Genomic DNA, 17,410 nt, shown 5'->3' with positions numbered 1-17,410 from the left:
GGAGAAAATGTTATATAGTTTAATGGATGCATAAACTATATAAAGCCACTTCCCTTATGAAAGTTGTGGTAAAGTTATAATTGCCCCTCAAATCTTTCTGATCATGGGCTATAGAGATGGAGGATGTAGACAGGTGGGTACCTCACTGAAACATTCATATTACACACACACACACACAGGCATATAGACAAAAACAGATCAGGCCTATTGCCTATTCAAAGGTATGAAATAGAGATTGTGGCAGAAAGGAGAACAAAGGGCCTTATTCAATTTATTCCAAAAATACTGGTGATAATAATTCACCTTTTGTAGCTACACTGCTCACAAAAATTAGGGGGTCAGGGAATGTGCAAATACCCCAGCACTTTCAGTCTTTTGTACAGTGCATTTTCATCAATGAAATAAAAGTTGGCTTTGCATCTTATTTGCATAATCAAACAATTTTCTTTGACTTGTTTGCTTTTCTGATGTTCTTGTTTAATAAAAAAATCAAATACTTCTTTTTATATTGCTTCATATTCATTTTGAAATATCCCCTAATTTTTGTGAGCAGTATATTTGCTAGCCACTTAACAAGAATTACTGAATGCTCTATATCTCTCTCCATTTCCTTCTGTAAGGTTTCAAATATGAAAAGACAAAATCTCTCACTTAAAGAGCTCACTGTCTAGAAAAGGAGATACATAAGTAGGGGCGGCAAGCAGATTTGGTATCACATGCCAACCTTCCAATTAGTTGGTCGTTGATTTTTAGAAAGCAAAGATCTAAAAAAGTATTTTACTTGACCAGATCTTCATTTTTCCAGTTTCTAAAATATTTAAGAATATTATATTTCTATTCCATTCACACAGCGAATTTTACACTGAGAAAGCTAGGTTGATTGAACAAAAAGTATTTTTGGTTCTTTCCATAATTAAATGACATAAATACATACAAGAGTCTTTAGCTTTTAAATACTGATGGGATTGTGAAGAGCAATGAATCACAGTCATTAGCTATTAAGATTTTATGGCTATAAATTTTCTCTTACAAATAAGTTAACTAGTTTTGCTGTTGATTTAAGTGCTATTTTTATATAGCATAGAGTTTCAGAATTTCTATAAGGAGAAAATACAAGATTCAAGATTCAAACAACGGAAAATTACATTTAAAATTTTTTATTGTGGTAAGAACATTTAACATGAGATCTATGCTCTTAAAACTTTTTTTTTATAATTTTATTTTTTTAATGGGGTGACATCAATAAATCAAGATACATATATTCAAAGAAAACATGTCCAGGTTATCTTGTCGTTCAATTATGTTGCATACCCATCACCCAAAGTCAGATTGTCCTCTGTCATCTTCTATCTAGTTTTCTATGTGCCCCTCCCCCTCCCCCTTTCCCTCTCCCTCTCCCCCCTCCCCCGTAACCACCACACTCTTATCAATGTCTCTTAGTCTCACTTTTATGTCCCACCTACACATGGAATAATGCAGTTCCTGGTTTTTTCTGATTTACTTATTTCACTCCGTATAATGTTGTCAAGATCCCACCATTTTGCTGTAAATGATCCGATGTCATCATTTCTTATGGCTGAGTAGTATTCCATAGTGTATATGTGCCACATCTTCTTTATCCAGTCATCTATTGAAGGGCTTTTTGGTTGTTTCCATGTCCTGGCCACTGTGAACAATGCTGCAATGAACATGGAGCTGCATGTGTCTTTACATATCAATGTTTCTGAGTTTTTGGGGTATATACCCAGTAGAGGGATTGCTGGGTCATAAGGTAGTTCTATTTTCAGTTTTTTTAGGAACCACCACACTTTCTTCCATAATGGTTGTACTACTTTACATTCCCACCAACAGTGTATGAGGGTTCCTTTTTCTCCACAGCCTCCCCAACATTTGCTATTACCTGCCTTGTTAATAATAGCTAATCTAACAGGTGTGAGGTGGTATCTCATTGCAGTTTTGATTTGCATTTCTCTAATAACTAAAGAAGATGAGCATCTTTACATATATCTGTTGGCCATTTGTATTTCTTCCTGGTAGAAGTGTCTGTTCATGTCCTCTTCCCATTTTTTTATTGGATTGTTTGTTTGTTGTTGAGTTTTATGAGTTCTTTGTATATTTTGGATATTAGGCCCTTATCTGAGCAGTTGTTTGAAAATATCATTTCCCATTTAGTTGGCTGTCTGTTTATTTTGTTATCAGTTTCTCTTGCTGAGCAAAAACTTCTTAGTCTGATGTAGTCCCATTCATTAATTTTTGCCTTCACTTCTCTTGCCTTTGGAGTCAAATTCATAAAATGCTCTTTAAAACCCAGATCCATGAGTTTAGTACCTATGTCTTCTTCTATGTGCTTTATTGTTTCAGGTCTTATGTTTAGATCTTTGATCCATTTTGAGTTAATTTTAGTACAGGGGGACAAACTGTAGTCCAGTTTCATTCTTTTGCATGTGGCTTTCCAGTTTTCCCAGCACCATTTGTTGAAGAGGCTTTCTTTTCTCCATTGTGTGTTGTTGGCCCCTTTATCAAAAATTATTTGACTATATATATGTGGTTTTATTTCTGGGTTTTCTATTCTGTTCCATTGGTCTGAGTGTCTATTTTTCTGCCAATACCATGCTGTTTTGATTGTCGTGGCCCTATAATATAGTTTGAAGTCAGGTATTGTAATGTCCCTAGCTTCATTCTTTTTCTTTAGGATTGCTTTGGCTATTCAGGGTTTTTTATAGTTCCATATAAATCTGATGATTTTTTGCTCCATTTCTTTAAAAAATGTCATTGGAATTTTGATGGGAATTGCATTAAATTTGTATATTGCTTTGGGTGATATAGCCATCTTGATTATATTTATTCTTCCTAACCAAGAACAAGGAATATTCTTCCATCTCATTATATCTTTTTCGATTTCCCTTAACAATGGTTTATAGTTTTCATTATATAAGTCCTTTACATTCTGTTACGTTTATTCCTAGGTATTTTATTTTTTTTTTGTTGCAATCATGAAGGGGATTCTTCTTTTGAGTTCATTCTCAAATGTTTCATTGTTGGCATATAGAAAGGCTATGGACTTCTGTATGTTAATTTTGTATCCTGCGACCTTACTGTATTGGCTTATTGTTTCTAGTAGTCTTTTTGTGGATTCTTTGGGGTTTTCGATGTATAGAATCATATCATCTGCAAAAAGTGATACCTTTACTTCTTCTTTTCCGATATGGATGCCTTTTATTTCTTTGTCTTGTCTGATTGCTCTGGCTAGAACCTCTAGTACCACATTAAATAAGAGTGGAGAGAGTGGACAACCCTGTCTTGTTCCTGATTTAAGGGGGAAAGCCTTCAGTTTAGTGCCATTTAATATGATGTTAGCTGATGGTTTATCATATATGGCCTTTATCATGTTGAGATATTTTCCTTCTATACCCATTTTGTTGAGAGTCTTAAACATAAAATTGTGTTGTATTTTATCAAAAGCCTTTTCTGCGTCTATTGATAAGATCATGTGGTTTTTGTTCTTTGTTTTGTTGATATGGTGTATTACGTTAACCGTTTTACGTATGTTGAACCATCCTTGAGATTCTGGGATGAATCCCACTTGATCATGATGTATTATTTTTTTGATATGTTGTTATATTCGATTTGCTAGTATTTTGTTTAGTATTTTAGCATCTGTATTCATTAGAGATATTGGTCTGTAGTTTTCTTTTTTTGTGCCATCCTTGCCTGGTTTTGGTATGAGGGTTATGTTGGCCTCATAAAATGTGTTTGGAAGTATTGCTTCTTCTTCAATTTTTTGGAAGACTTTCAGTAGAATAGGAACCAAGTCTTCTTTGAATGTTTGATAAAATTCACTGGTATAGCTGTCTGGGCCTGGACTTTTCTTTTTGGGGAGGTTTTTAATGGTTTTTTCTATTTCTTCTCTACTGATAGGTCTGTTTAGGCTTTCTGCTTCTTCTTGACTCAGTCTAGGAAGGTTGTATTGTTCTAGGAATTTATTTCTTCTAGGTTGTTGAATTTAGTGGTATAAAGTTTTTCATAGTATTCTACAATAATTCTTTGTATATCTACGGTGTCCGTGGTGATTTCTCCTCTTTCATTTTGGATTTTGTTTATATGAGTTCTTCCTCTTTTTTCCTTGGTAAGTCTTGCCAAGGGTTTGTCAATTTTGTTGATCTTTTAAAAAAACCAGCTCCTTGTTCTATTAATTTTTTCTATAGTTTTTCTGATCTCAATTTCATTTATTTCTGCTCTGATTTTTACTATCTCCTTTCTTCGGCTGGTTTTGGGTTGTCTTTGTTCTTCTTTTTCTAGTTTCTTAAGGTGTGAAGTTAAGTGGTTCACTTGGGCTCTCTCTTGTTTGTTTATATATGCCTGAAGTGATATGAACTTCCCTCTTATCACTGATTTTGCTGCATCCCATAAATTCTGATATATCGTACTGTCATTTTCATTTGTCTGTATATATCTTTTGATCTCTGCACTTATTTCTTCTTTGATCCATTAATTTTTTAAAAGTATGTTGTTTAGTTTCCACATTTTTGTGGGATTTTTTCCCTCTTTTTTGCAGTTGAATTCTAGTTTCAAGGCTTTATGATCAGAAAATATGCTTGGTACAACTTTGATTTTTCTGAATTTGCTGATATTGTTTTTGTGGCCCAACATATGGTCAATTCTTGAGAATGATCCATGTACACTGGAGAAAAATGTATACTCAGTCATTTTGGGATGAAATGTCCTGTAGATGTCTATCATATCCAGGTGCTCTAGGTGTTTTGTTTAAGGCCATTATATCTTTGTTGATTCTCTGTTTGGATGGCCGATCTAGAGCCGTCAGCAGTGTATTGAGGTCTCCAAGTATGACTGTATTTTTGTTTTAAGGTCAATAAGTAGCTGTCTTATATATTTTGGTGCTCCTTGGTTTGGTGCATATATATTAAGAATTGTTATGTCTTCTTGATTCAGTGTCCCCTTAGCCATTATGAATGGCCATTTTTGTCTCTGGGTACTTTTGCTGTCTTGTAGTCAACATGATCAGATATGAGTATTGCTATGCCTGCTTTTTTTTGGATGTTATTTGCTTGGAGTATTGTTTTCCAGCCTTTCACTTTGAATTTGTTTTTATCCTTGTTGCTTAGATGAGTTTCTTGTAGGCAGCATACAGTTGGATTTTCTTTTTTAATCCATTCTGCTACTCTGTGCCTTTTTATTGGTGAGTTTAATCCATTTACATTTAGTGTAATTATTGACACTTGTGAGTTCCCTATTGCCATTTTATAGATTGATTTCTGTTAGTTTTGTGTCTTGTTTGATTTCTCTTTCATTTTTCTATCTTTCGTTTTTATTTGGTTGTATTCCATACATCTTTCCTCTGTTGCTATCTTTTTTAAATCATGTGCTTCTGTGGTGGTTTTTTCAATGGTGGTTACCATTAAGTAATGAAAAGGGTTCTTCCTACCCTGTTCATGGTAGTGCATTATTTTGTGAGTACTTATGCACTCCATCATCCTTTGCTACTGTTAATCTCCATCCTCTCCCCCCCTTTCTTTTTGTTGTTGTCACAATTTAAATTTGGTTTTGTTGTGTGCTTCTTGGAGCTTTTACTTGTGACTTTGTTTTTTTTTTGTTCTTTGTATCTGATTGGAGAACCTCCTTTAGTAATTCCTGGAGTGGGGTTTTCTGATAAATTCCCTCATCTTTTCTGTATCTGTGAATGTTTTTATTTCTCCTTCATATTTGAAGGATAGCTTTGATAGATATAGTATTCATGGCTGAAAGTTCCTCTGTTTCAGGACTTTAAATATTGGGGTCCACTCTCTTCTAGCTTGTAGAGTTTCTGTTGAGAAATCTGATGATAATCTAATGGGCCTTTCTTTATATGTTGTACTCTTCTTTTCCCTGGCTGCCTTGAGAATTTTTTCTTTGCCGTTGGTTTGTGCCAATTTCATTATGATGTGCCTTGGAGTAGGTTTGTTGGGGTTAAGAAAACTCGGAGTTCTGTTTGCTTCTTGAATTTGAGGCTTTAATTCTTTCCACAGGCTTGGGAAGTTCTCATCTATTATTTGTTTGAGTATGTTCTCCATTCCATTTTCTCTCTCTTCTCCCTCTGATATACCTATTATTCTTATGTTATTCTTTTTGATGGAGTCAGATAATTCCTGTAGGGCTATCTCATTTTTTTTTTTTTTAATTTTTGAGTCTCTTTCTTCTTCTCTGTTGTGCCTCAAGTTGCTTGTCTTCTATTTCACTAATCCTACCTTCTATCTGGCCTGTTCTATTAGCTAAGCTTCTTACCTCGTTTTTCAGCTCATGAATTGAGTTTTTCATCTCTGTTTGATTTGTTTTTATAGTTTCAATTTCTTTGGAAATATATTCTTTGTGTTCATTGAGTTGTTTTCTGAGCTCCCTAAATTGCCTTTCTGTGTTTTCTTGTATATCTCTGAGTATTTTTAGGATTTCTATATTAAATTCTGTCATTTAATTCCAAGGTTTCCAATATATTAAAATTTTTCTCCATAGATTTTTCCTCATCTATCTGTCTTACCTCTCTTTCTTTTGTATCCATGATATTCAATTTTCTCTTCCTTAATGGCATCTGAGGGTGGTTTTGTTGATAGTATTAATGAGATTTAATAAAGACTAAAGAGTTAAAAAAATAAAAAATCAAAGTTTTTTAAAAAAATTAATAATTAAAGAAAAATAAAATAAAATAAAAATTTAAAAAAAAGAAATTATTCCCCCCCTCCTTTTTTCCTCTCCTCTCCTCTCTCCTCTTTCTTGAGAAAATCTTGTGGTGAACTGTGAATTATATTGTACTAAATAGAACAAATAGTGCCTGTAATGGAGGGCCTGAATTGGGGAGAATAAAGGGGCAAAAAAAAGGGGGTATGGACCCACAAAAAGCAAATAAGGAAAAAATTTGGGTCAAGAATAAAATGATTTGCTTTTAGGTGTTCGTTGACTAAGAGATATGATGATAGGAATAAAAGGGAAACAGGAAAATGGGGGGAAAAGTTAAAAAATTACTATTGTATTTAGTGGAACAAGAACTAGATAAAATGGAGAACCAGGGATGGGAGCACTGCTAGTGAATTAAAAAGGTGAAGTAAAAAAAACCCAAAATGCCACAAACATAAGTTTGAGTCCCAGATAAGATAATTTGTTTGTTATTGAGGTTTGAAGGAGAGGAGATGTAAAGGAGAAATGAAGAAACTAATATAGAGAGAGAAAAGAGAGAAAAAAAGAAAAAAAAAGAGGGAACCACTAAAAGAAGAAAAGAGAAAAAAGAGGAGAGAGAGAGAGTTAAGGGTTTTGGAGTGCAACCTTCATAGAGAGAAAGGAAGAGGAAAGAAAAGATAATGGGAGATGTAACACTTTTGGGTAGTGTAGTTCAAGGAGAGGAGAGAGTAAGACCGGCAGAGAGTTAAACGACCAAATTGGAGGAGGAAAAAAAAAAATCAAGAATGAAGATAAGAGAAACATACAAACAAATATAATAAAATGGGATAGGTTATAAAGTCTGCAGATTATTCTTGATTTTGAGAGGTTATCTTCTTGCTTTTTCTTTTCTCTCCCTCTTCCTGGTCGGTGACTCTGTACCCCGGGTTCTGCCCCTGTGGCATGCTCAGGTAGAGGTTTGCAGTTGATAAGTCTCTATGGCGATGTCATGTATTGTGCTTCAGTCTCGTTGGCAGTCGAGGCTCATTAGCATTTATAGGCTCCAACAGTGAGAGAGTCCGTGTTCCTGGAGCCTCTCTCCTAGTCTTTCCTTCCTCAATTAGTAGCCTGATAATCCAGCTATGGGGTTGCTGCTGCCTCTGCCTGGATAGTAAGAGGCTCAAAGAGCTGGCAACTCCCCACTCTATTCCCACTCAGCACAGGGCTCTGGGTAAGGCTCAGTCAGTCAGAGCTGCTAGCATAATCAGGCAGGGCTTCCACCCACTCAAAGACCTCTGGCTCTGCCACTCTGTCCAGTAACACGGGCGGGCGCTCACTCCCGGGGTGCTTGGAGGAAACTCTCGCTCACTATCTGCGCACGCAGATCAGGATATCAGGCCGGCAGTCTCACACTCTGAGTGAAACCCCCGCCCGCACGGAAAAGTTCCAGCGTTGGAATTGGCTCTCGCTCCCTCCCCGTGCGCGGCTTTTTCAGGGTGCTGGGGTGGCCCGAGATTCTGCTTTCGGCCCACACAAAGGCCCCTGACTCTGCCTCTCTGTGGGGTAACACGGGCGGGCGCCTACTGCCAAGGCACTCGGAGGAATCTCTTGCCCACTCTCCGTGCCGACCAGGATATCAGGCCGGCCACCTCTCACTCCGAGTGAGACCCCTGCCCGCATGGAAAAGTTCCAGCGTTGGAATTTGCTCTTGCTCCCTCCCCGTCCGTGGCTTTTTCAGGGCACTGGGGTGGCCCGAGATTCCGTTTTCGGCCCACACAAAGGCCCCTGACTCTGCCTCTCTGTGGGGTAACACGGGCGGGCGCCTACTGACGAGGCACTTGGAGAAATCTCTTGCCCACTCTCCGTGCCGACCAGGATATCAGGCCTGCCGCCTCTCACTCTGAGTGAGACCCCCGCCTGCACGGAAAAGTTCCAGCGTTGGAATTGGCTCTTGCTCCCTCCCCGTGCGCGGCTTTTTCAGGGTGCTGGGGTGGCCCGGAGATTCCGCTTTCGGCCCACACAAAGGCCTCTGACTCTGCCTCTCTGTGGGATAACACGGGCGCCCACTCCCGGGGCTTTCGAAGGAATCTCTCGCCCACTATCTGCGCGCGCCGACCAGGAGATCAGGGCGAATGGCTGCCCCACTTGTCTTTCTTTGTCTGGGTTTGGCACAAGTGTTAGCTTGTATTGCTTGGGTTGCCACAGTCACAGTTTTTCCTCGGCTTGGATCTCTGTGCCAAAGCCTGGTTCAGCTGTTTGTGCCGCGGCCTGGATCTATTCACCCCCTTTGCCCGCCTTAGTTTCTATACTCTCAGTTCCCAGTGAAAGCAGCCCTATTTAGGTTAGTGAGGAAGGCGGAGGATTTCTTACTCCCTATTTCCGTCAGGGTTTGATTATATATTTAGCCAATTTTTCGCTCTACCATACCTTCGGGTGTATTGTGAAACATCTGGAGGCTCCAAGAATAGTTTTTTCTGTTTCTGGTTGAAGATCTTGTTTAGTTTTGGGGGAGATTTATCGGTATCGCTTCCTACCGTGCCATTACTCTGATGTCATTCCAAAACTTTTTTTTTTGACAGAGACAGAGAGAGAGTCAGAGGGAGGGAGAAATAGGGACAGACAGGAAGGGAGAAAGATGAGAAGCATCAATTCTTCGTTGTGCCACCTTCATTGTTCATTGATTGCTTTCTCATATGTGCCTTGATGGGGCAGGGTGGTGGTGGTGATCCCTTGCTTAAGCCAGTGACCTTGGGCTCAAACCAGCAACCTTGGGTTTCAAGACAGTGACCTTTGGACTTTAAACCAGCGACCTTTGGGCTCAAGCCAGTGACCATAGTGTCATGTCTATGATCCCATGCGCAAGCCAGCAACCCTGCACTCAAGCTGGTGAGCCCATGCTCAAGCTGGGATGAACCTGCACTCAAGCGGGTAACCTCAGCGTTTCAAACCTGGGTCCTAAGCATCCCAGTCTGATGCTCTATCCACTGCGCCACCACACGGTCAGGCTATGCTCTTAAAATTTTAAGTGTACATTACTGTTGACTATAGGTATAATATCACATAGTGATCACTAGAACCTGACAACCATCATTCCACTCTTTGAGTCCATGAATTTGACTATTACAGATACCTCATTTTAGTGGAATCATGCAGTATTTGTCTTTCTGTGACTGACTCATTTCACTTAGCATAATGTTCTCAAGGTTCATCCATGCTGCCACATCTTGCAAAATAGTATCCTATTGTATGTATATATATACCACATGTTCTATATCCATTTATCTGTTGGTGGACAAACTTAGGTTGTTTCCACATCTTGGCTACTATGAATAGTACTGCAATGAATATACGAATGTTAATATCTCTTTCAGATCTGATTTCAATTCCTTTTCTTTTTTTACTTAATTTTTAAAAATGTTTGTTTTATTTATTTTAGAGAGAGGAAGGGAGAGAGAGAGACAGGAACATAAGTCTGTTCTTATATGGCTCTGACCAGAAATTGAACCAGCAACCTCTGTGCTTCGGGATGATGCTCTAACCAACTGAGTTACCTAACCAGGGCATGATTTCAATTCTTTTAACTACTCAGAAGGGCGATTGCTGGATCATATAGTAGTTCCACGTGGAATTTTTGAGGAACCTTCATACTGTTTTTCCACAGCAGCTGCACCATGTTGCATTCCTGCCAACAGTATGGAAGTTCTCCACATACTCATCAACACTTATTTATATATATGCCATTCTGAAAGATGTGAAGTGAAATCTCATTGTGGTTTTGATTTATATTTTTCTGGTGATTGGTGAAATTGAGGATTTTTTCTGTTGGCTATTTTTATAATTATTATCTTATATCATTATATAATGACCTTTGTTCCCTCTTGTGACAGTTTTTTTACTTAGTCTGGTTTCTTTTTCTTCCTGATATATATACAGCTGCCCCTCCTCTCCTTTGGTCACCATTTGCCTGTAATATTGTTTTCTTTTTTTTCACTTTCAGCCTATGAGTGTCCTTAAATATAATGTGAGAGTCTTGCAGACAGCATATAGTTCGGTTTTTAAAAAAATCCATTCAGCCAATCTACGCGTTTTAATAGGGAGTTTAATCCATTTACAGTTAAAGTAATTATTGATAGGGAAATTTTTACCATTGCCATTTTGTTAGTTGTTTTCTGTTACTCCTGTATTTCTTCAGTCTGTTTTTCCTTCTGTTTTTATATTCCTTCATGTTTGGATTTCTTGTATTGATATGCTTTGATTACTTTCTCTTTTTCTTTTGTGTAACTTCTATAGAAATGTGTGCGTGTGTGTGTGCGCACGTAGTAACCTTGGAGCTTACATAAAATATCTTATAAGTTATAAGTCTATTTTAAGCTGATAACAATATAAGTTCAACCACACACAAAAACTCCACTTTACCTTCACCCCCTTTATGTACTGTTGTCACAATTTACATCTATTCATTGTGTATCTTGTGAAATTTTTAGTTATCTTCATTTTAATACTTTTGTCTTTTACCTTTTATACTAGATTTAAAAGTGATTTACCTACTACCATTACAGTAATACAGTATTCTGTATTTGTCTATATATTCACTAAAGTTTCATACTTTCTTATGCTATTACATTGCTATTTAGCATCCTTTCATTCCAACTTGAAGAATTCCCTTTAGTATTTCCTATAAGACAGATCTGGTAGTGATGAACTCCCTCAGATTTGTTTGTCTGGGAAAGTCTTTCTCCTTCATTTCTGAATGACAGATTTGCTGATTATTTTTGGTTGGATCTATTTTTCCTTTAAGCACTTTAAATATATAATTCAACTCCCTCTGACCTACAAGGTTTCAGATGAAAAATCCACTGGTATTCATATGGAGTTTTACTGTACATGACAAGTGGCTCTTTTCTTGTTGCTTTCAAAAATGATCTCTGTCCTTGTCTTTCTAAAAAAATTTATTAATTTATTATTTTATTTATTTTAGTTTTAGATTTTATTTATTTATTTTAGAGAGAGGAGACAGAGAGAGAGACAGAGAGAGAAGGGAAGGAGGAGCAGAAAGCATCAACTCCCATATGTGCCTTGACCAAGAAAACCCGGGGTTTTGAACCGGCGACCTCAGTGTTCCAGGTCGACGCTTTTACCCACTGCGCCACCGCAGGTCAGGCTATTAATTTATTGTGTTAACATGGATTCAAGTGTCCCACTGAATATAACACTCTCACCCCCACCCCTGTGTCCCCATTTACACCCCTTTTCCCCTAACTCCCTCCCTCCTTCCCTCTGGGATTTGCTGTCCTGTTATCGGTATCTATGTGTTATGTATACATAATTTTACTAATCCCTTTCCCTTCTCTGATCCCATCCTCTCATCCCCCTTCCCTCTGACAGCTGTCCCTCTGTCCTTGTCTTTTGACAATTTGATTGTAATTTGTTTCAGTGTGGATTCTTTGGGTTCACCTCCAATTGTTTTTTGTTTTTGTTTTTCTTCTTGGATTTGGATGTCCATTTCCTTCCTCAGATTTGGAAAATTTTGACACATTATTTCTTTAAATAAGCCTTTGGTCCATTTTCTCTCCCTCTCTTCTCCTCTGGACTCCCCTAATGCATGTATTACTCCATTTGGTAATGTCCCATAAGTTCCTTAAATTTTCTTCACTCTTTCTTTTTTCTTTTTGCTCATTTGACTAAATTATTTCTAATAACTTGTCTTAAGAGTTGGCTAATCCCTCCCTCTGATTGATCTAGTCTACTGTTGAACAACTCTAGTGATTTTTTCAGTTCAGTTACGGTGTTCTTCAGCTCCATGATTTCTGTTTGGTACTTTTAAATACATATTTTCTGTCTTTGTTGAAATTCTCACTTTGTTCACATATTTTTCACTTGACCTAGTAAGCATCTTTGTAAAAGTTATTTAGGATTCTATTTCAGGTAAATCATATAACTGTGTTTCACTAGGGTCAGTTTCTAGAAATAACATGCTGCTCCGTTGTTTTGAATACCTTTGCCTGATTCTTCATTTTCCTTGTGTCTATGTGCTGGTGTCGGTGCATTATACAAAGTAGGCATCTCTCTCAATCTTCATGGACTGGCTTCATATAAGAGAAGTCTCCTACCTGACATCCCCAGAGGTTCTGGGGGCCTCTTCCAACTCTTCCCCTTCCAGAGAAAAGCAAAAAGTTGTGGGTTTTGTCCACTTGTTCCTTGCTGAGCTGGGCGTGGGGGAGCTACTGCATCTATTAGTCTAACCATTGTCTTCATTCTCCTCCAGGCAGCTAGATTGCACCAGACTCATCAGAGCTCTAGGACTGACAAGACAAATTCTAGTTCTTTGGTCAGCCCCAGAGAAGTTGGAGCTCTGGACACATGGATCACTCTTTTCCTTCCCAAGAGGTAATTAAGAACTAGGATTTCTCATCTGCTCACTCCACGCTAAACAGGATGGAGGGTCTGTGACATCTATTAACCCATAACATTCTCCCTCAGGTGGCTAGATTATGCTAGACCCATCAGAGTTCCAAGACTTACAAGACAGAAGCCAGTTCTCTGGGAAGCACTATTGGAAAGCTGGGGTGTTACATCCATGAACCAACCCTTTCCCTTCTCTGGAAGAAACTGGGAGGTAGGTGTCCTAGTTGATTATATGGCACTGTGCTGGGGACAGGGATTCTGGTGAGATGGTGTCCTGAATCTCCCTACTGACTTTGATGACTGGCCTCACAGTGACAGTGCAAGAGCCTTTCCATTAGTTTTGGATTTCTCACAAAGTTAATATGTTCATGAATTATTGCTGAATTGGTGTGTTTGTGGGGAAGAAGGCTCCAGGGTTTTCTACTCTGCCATCTTGCTGATGTCATTCCTAAAAATTTTTATTGTATAGACTTTTCTAAACTAAAAATAGTGGCTAAATTTGAAAAGAAAAATTTACAAAGAAAAAACTCCTCAACATCTGTGATATTTTCTCATTTATAAAAACCATTTCTAAATTTATGACCATTCTATTTACAAGAATATTACATTTAATACTTCAGAGATCATTGTTTATAAATCACATCAAGTTTAAGAAAAACATGTTTCTATTTTTAAAAAGGGCCAATAATTAACAGTAGGTATGAAAAATAAGTCAACTGGTTAAATATAATTTTACAGCCATGCTAAATGTAGACTTAGCTGAAATATTATTTTAGAAATAATAGTAAATAAATATTTAAGAAATCTAATAATACTATTAAAGAGACATTATTTCATTGAATCTTCATTTAATATATGGAAATTTACTTCAGGTCAAAATGTTACTATGAACTCTATCAGGCTAACATGACATTTTCCAGTCTTCAATTCCAAGCTTTTCTACTAAAGACAACAGAAATGTGACTGTCCCCTGTTGAAGGAACTGTGCCATCAGCAAGTTGTCTACCTAGATTACATTTGCAATTAGATTAATAGGAGGACCAGAAAAATCCAGTCTAAAAATACTAAAATGTTAATTGGAAATGTAATGCATTAGAGAAGAGCACATTTACCAAAATTTCTCTCAGAAATTAAGGTAGGAAGGCATACTCTGATGAGCCATTGGGGGAGGGGGGTATGAGACTCCAAATGAACGTGCCTCAGTGACTAGAGAGATGCTAAACTGCCTTCTAATGGGGGCAAGTGCAGTTAAGAGAGGTTGTTTTGCTTCGACAGAGCTAGAATGTTGGGCGAAATTGCTCAGACAATAGAAAGACTAACCTACAAACCTCCTTCTAGCCTCCCATGAAATTGAACAGGGTGCCAATTAATAACCTGACCAGCCATTTGCATGCCCTTGGTTCATGTGAATGCCTTAATAATGCTTAGGGTCTTGGATACACTATAAGGATGTCATATGAAACAATATCCCATTGGAGGGATATAATTAATGGCAAAGGATACTTTTCAGAATATTTACAATAGGTCTTTTGCAAAACACTACTTTGTTTTTATCTTAAGGAACTTGTAACTGAGCATATTTTCCCTTTTGCTTTGGATGCTAGGAAACTTAAGGGCCAGATTTGCCAACCCATTCTTAAAATTATGTAGGCTCAGAGTATGCTTTTCTCTTCTTTATTTCTACCTTTTATTTTTCTACCTTTCTCTTTCACCTGTACTCATTCAACTTTTTATTTCAATCTTCCATACCATGAATACTTTTGAAAGTTACCTCTATTCCTTGTAACACTAGTTGGAGTCCCTGATTCCAGGATCTCATGCCTTCCTCTTGGTTTATCGCCTCATTTGGATAGAGCACCCTCTCCAGCAGCTTCCTGAGACAAAAGCAAATGAGAAGCAATTTTTTTGAGATTTTGCTTATTTGAATTGTCTTTATCTTACCCTCAAAATAATTCTTTCCTTCTTTTTCCAAGTGAGAGGGGGGGGAGATTGAGAGGCAGACTCCACATGCACCCCAACCAGGATCCACCCAGCGACACGTCTGGGGCCATGCTTGCAACCAAGCTATCTTTAGTGCCTGAGGCAGAGGCTCCATGGAGCTATCCTCAACTCCTGGGCTGATGCACCAGAACCAACAGAGTCATGGCTGAAGAAGGGGAAGAGAGGGAGAGAAAGGGGAGGGGGAGAGGTAGACAGGGAATTGAACCCAGGATATCCACATGCCTGGCCGATGGTCCATTACTGAGCCAACCAGCCAGGGCCTTACTCTCAAATTTGATAGTTTCACTGGATGTAGAAAATTCTTTTATCTTTGCTCATTGAGTGAGAAAAAGTGGCACTCTTTGTTTCATTATGCTCATAATTTAGCTGCTCTAATACCACCACCGTACTGGTCAATTATTTAACAATTTTAGGAAATCAGAGCAAGCAAAGTAACTTTGGGCCAGTTTTCTGAACCTTAATACTGTGTAATATATACCAACTAACAACTGTATAAAAAAAACTTGCATTCTTACTTTATTTTTCCAAAACATTCAAATACCTGGATTTTTTTGTTTGTTTTTTGGTTTTTTGTTTTTTTATTAAGTGAGAGGCAGGGAGGCAGGGAGACAGATTCCTGCATGTACCCCGATCAGGATCCACCCAGCAAGCCCCTACCGGGCAATGTTCTGCCCATCTGGGGATATTGCTCCATTCCTCAGAAACCAAGGTATTTCAGTGCCTGAGATAAGGCCATGGAGCCATCCTCAGCACCTGGGATCAACTTGCTCAAACCACTGGAGCCAGGGCTGCAAGAGAAAAGAAGGCAGGGTGATAAGTAGATGGTTCCTTCTCCTATGTGCCCTGATCGGGAATTGAACCTGGGACTTCCACATGCTGGGTGATACACTACGGCTGAGCCACCTAGCCAGGGCCAATATACAATTTATAATTTAGATGCAAAACAAATTTTCACGAGGGAAGGAGGTAATTTTTGTATTTTTTATACTACTAGAAATCTAATTTGATATCATACAATTCAATATATCAGTATAAAATAGGATATAAGAAAAATGTTATGAGTTTTAAAAAATAAGTATTTTAATTGCAAAACCTTTATTATAACCATGTTGCCAAAGCAATGCTATATTTAGAAAAGTATCTCAAATGAAAAATGTTAAAAATTTCAATGATTTAAACTTCCATATTACCATAAATTCTGCTTACATAATATGCTGAAAACTCTATATTTAATAAAGAATTACCACCTATGGCCACACTACTCTGAACATGCCTGATCTCGTCTAATAAAGAATTACCAGCTAGCTTCATTACTTGATAGATTTGATTGCATCCTAAAACATAATTGTAGCTTAGTTTCTTAAAAAGGCAAAGGAAATGATTGTTTTCAACAAGACCTGATTTAAAAGAAAACACTATTAAGAACACAGGAAGGGGTAATTCAATGATGTCCCTTTCTTAACACCCTCTGTTTTTATTCTACCAGACATACCCAAGCCAACCAAGTCCATTTAAATCAGGAAGGGTAATGTAATTCCAAGCTCTAAAGACTATAGAACAAATGTACTGTAAATAGGAAAAGCTCTCTTGCCTTGATTAATATAATTGTGGCAGATGTCATTGTCAATCAAAAATACACTCTTGAATTTTTCTAATACAAAAGAGGAGTATATTTTTACTTGTGACTTTAATAAAAATACCCTTTCAGTGTATTGTGCTGAGTAAATTAACTTTTAGAAGAATGAAAAATAACTTGTGATAACTTAATGAGACAACTATTTGTAAAAATTGTCCTTTTCCCAATGAAGCCCATCTTCAAAATCCATCTTAAAAATTTCAGTTTTAAATGTTAGACAGGCTTGACCATCTCTTTTGAATATCAATAAAATGTAGTTTTGCCCATGTGCTTTTCAATGTTCTCTAATATTCTTAGTAATATATAACAATAAAAGAACTTAAAATCTGAAAGGCAGAGAAAACAGTCAAAGGATTTGTTGGTAACGAATATATTCTGGATATTAAAGGACAACTAACTTGCCAAGAACTGCTCTGATGTTGAAGTGGTATTATGGCACCAATGAAATCTATACAGTCTCTGTCCTAGGATATAACAGAGTAGCACCCACTAGGCAAAAATTACTCTAAGAATTTTTACTCTTTCCAAAATTGTAATCAAGTAAAAAAATTAACAAACAATATTTACTAAAAACACAAAGGTCACGGAAATATTTTTAAATAAGCACTCTCTGAGATGTAGGTTCACAAGGCTGCTCAGTCAAGTGAGGTCCCTGTAATGGCAATTGCTTCTGTTGGGGGGAGAAGGTGGAGAGGTTAGAGTTCTAAAATGATAGTGACAATGATG

At 37.5% G+C, this 17,410-nt stretch overlaps 1 long non-coding RNA gene across 3 annotated transcripts in view; it reads right to left on the bottom strand.

The window, feature by feature from the left end:
* LOC136393427 (uncharacterized) overlaps positions 1–17,410 on the bottom strand; it is a 47,717-nt gene that overhangs the window by 26,122 nt on the left and 4,185 nt on the right. For all 3 annotated transcript variants that reach the window (XR_010749092.1, XR_010749090.1, XR_010749091.1), the window contains exons 2-3: positions 15,706–15,836; positions 14,819–14,921 (exon numbers count right to left, since the gene is read on the bottom strand). This is a non-coding gene — a long non-coding RNA (uncharacterized lncRNA). The remainder of the gene's footprint in view (positions 1–14,818; positions 14,922–15,705; positions 15,837–17,410) is intronic.

Source organism: Saccopteryx leptura, chromosome 2 (assembly GCF_036850995.1).
Source record: "Saccopteryx leptura isolate mSacLep1 chromosome 2, mSacLep1_pri_phased_curated, whole genome shotgun sequence".
NCBI classification, from domain to species: Eukaryota; Metazoa; Chordata; class Mammalia; order Chiroptera; family Emballonuridae; genus Saccopteryx; species Saccopteryx leptura.
Note: the sequence above shows the minus strand (reverse complement) of the source record. Positions and strands in the feature narration are given on the sequence as shown.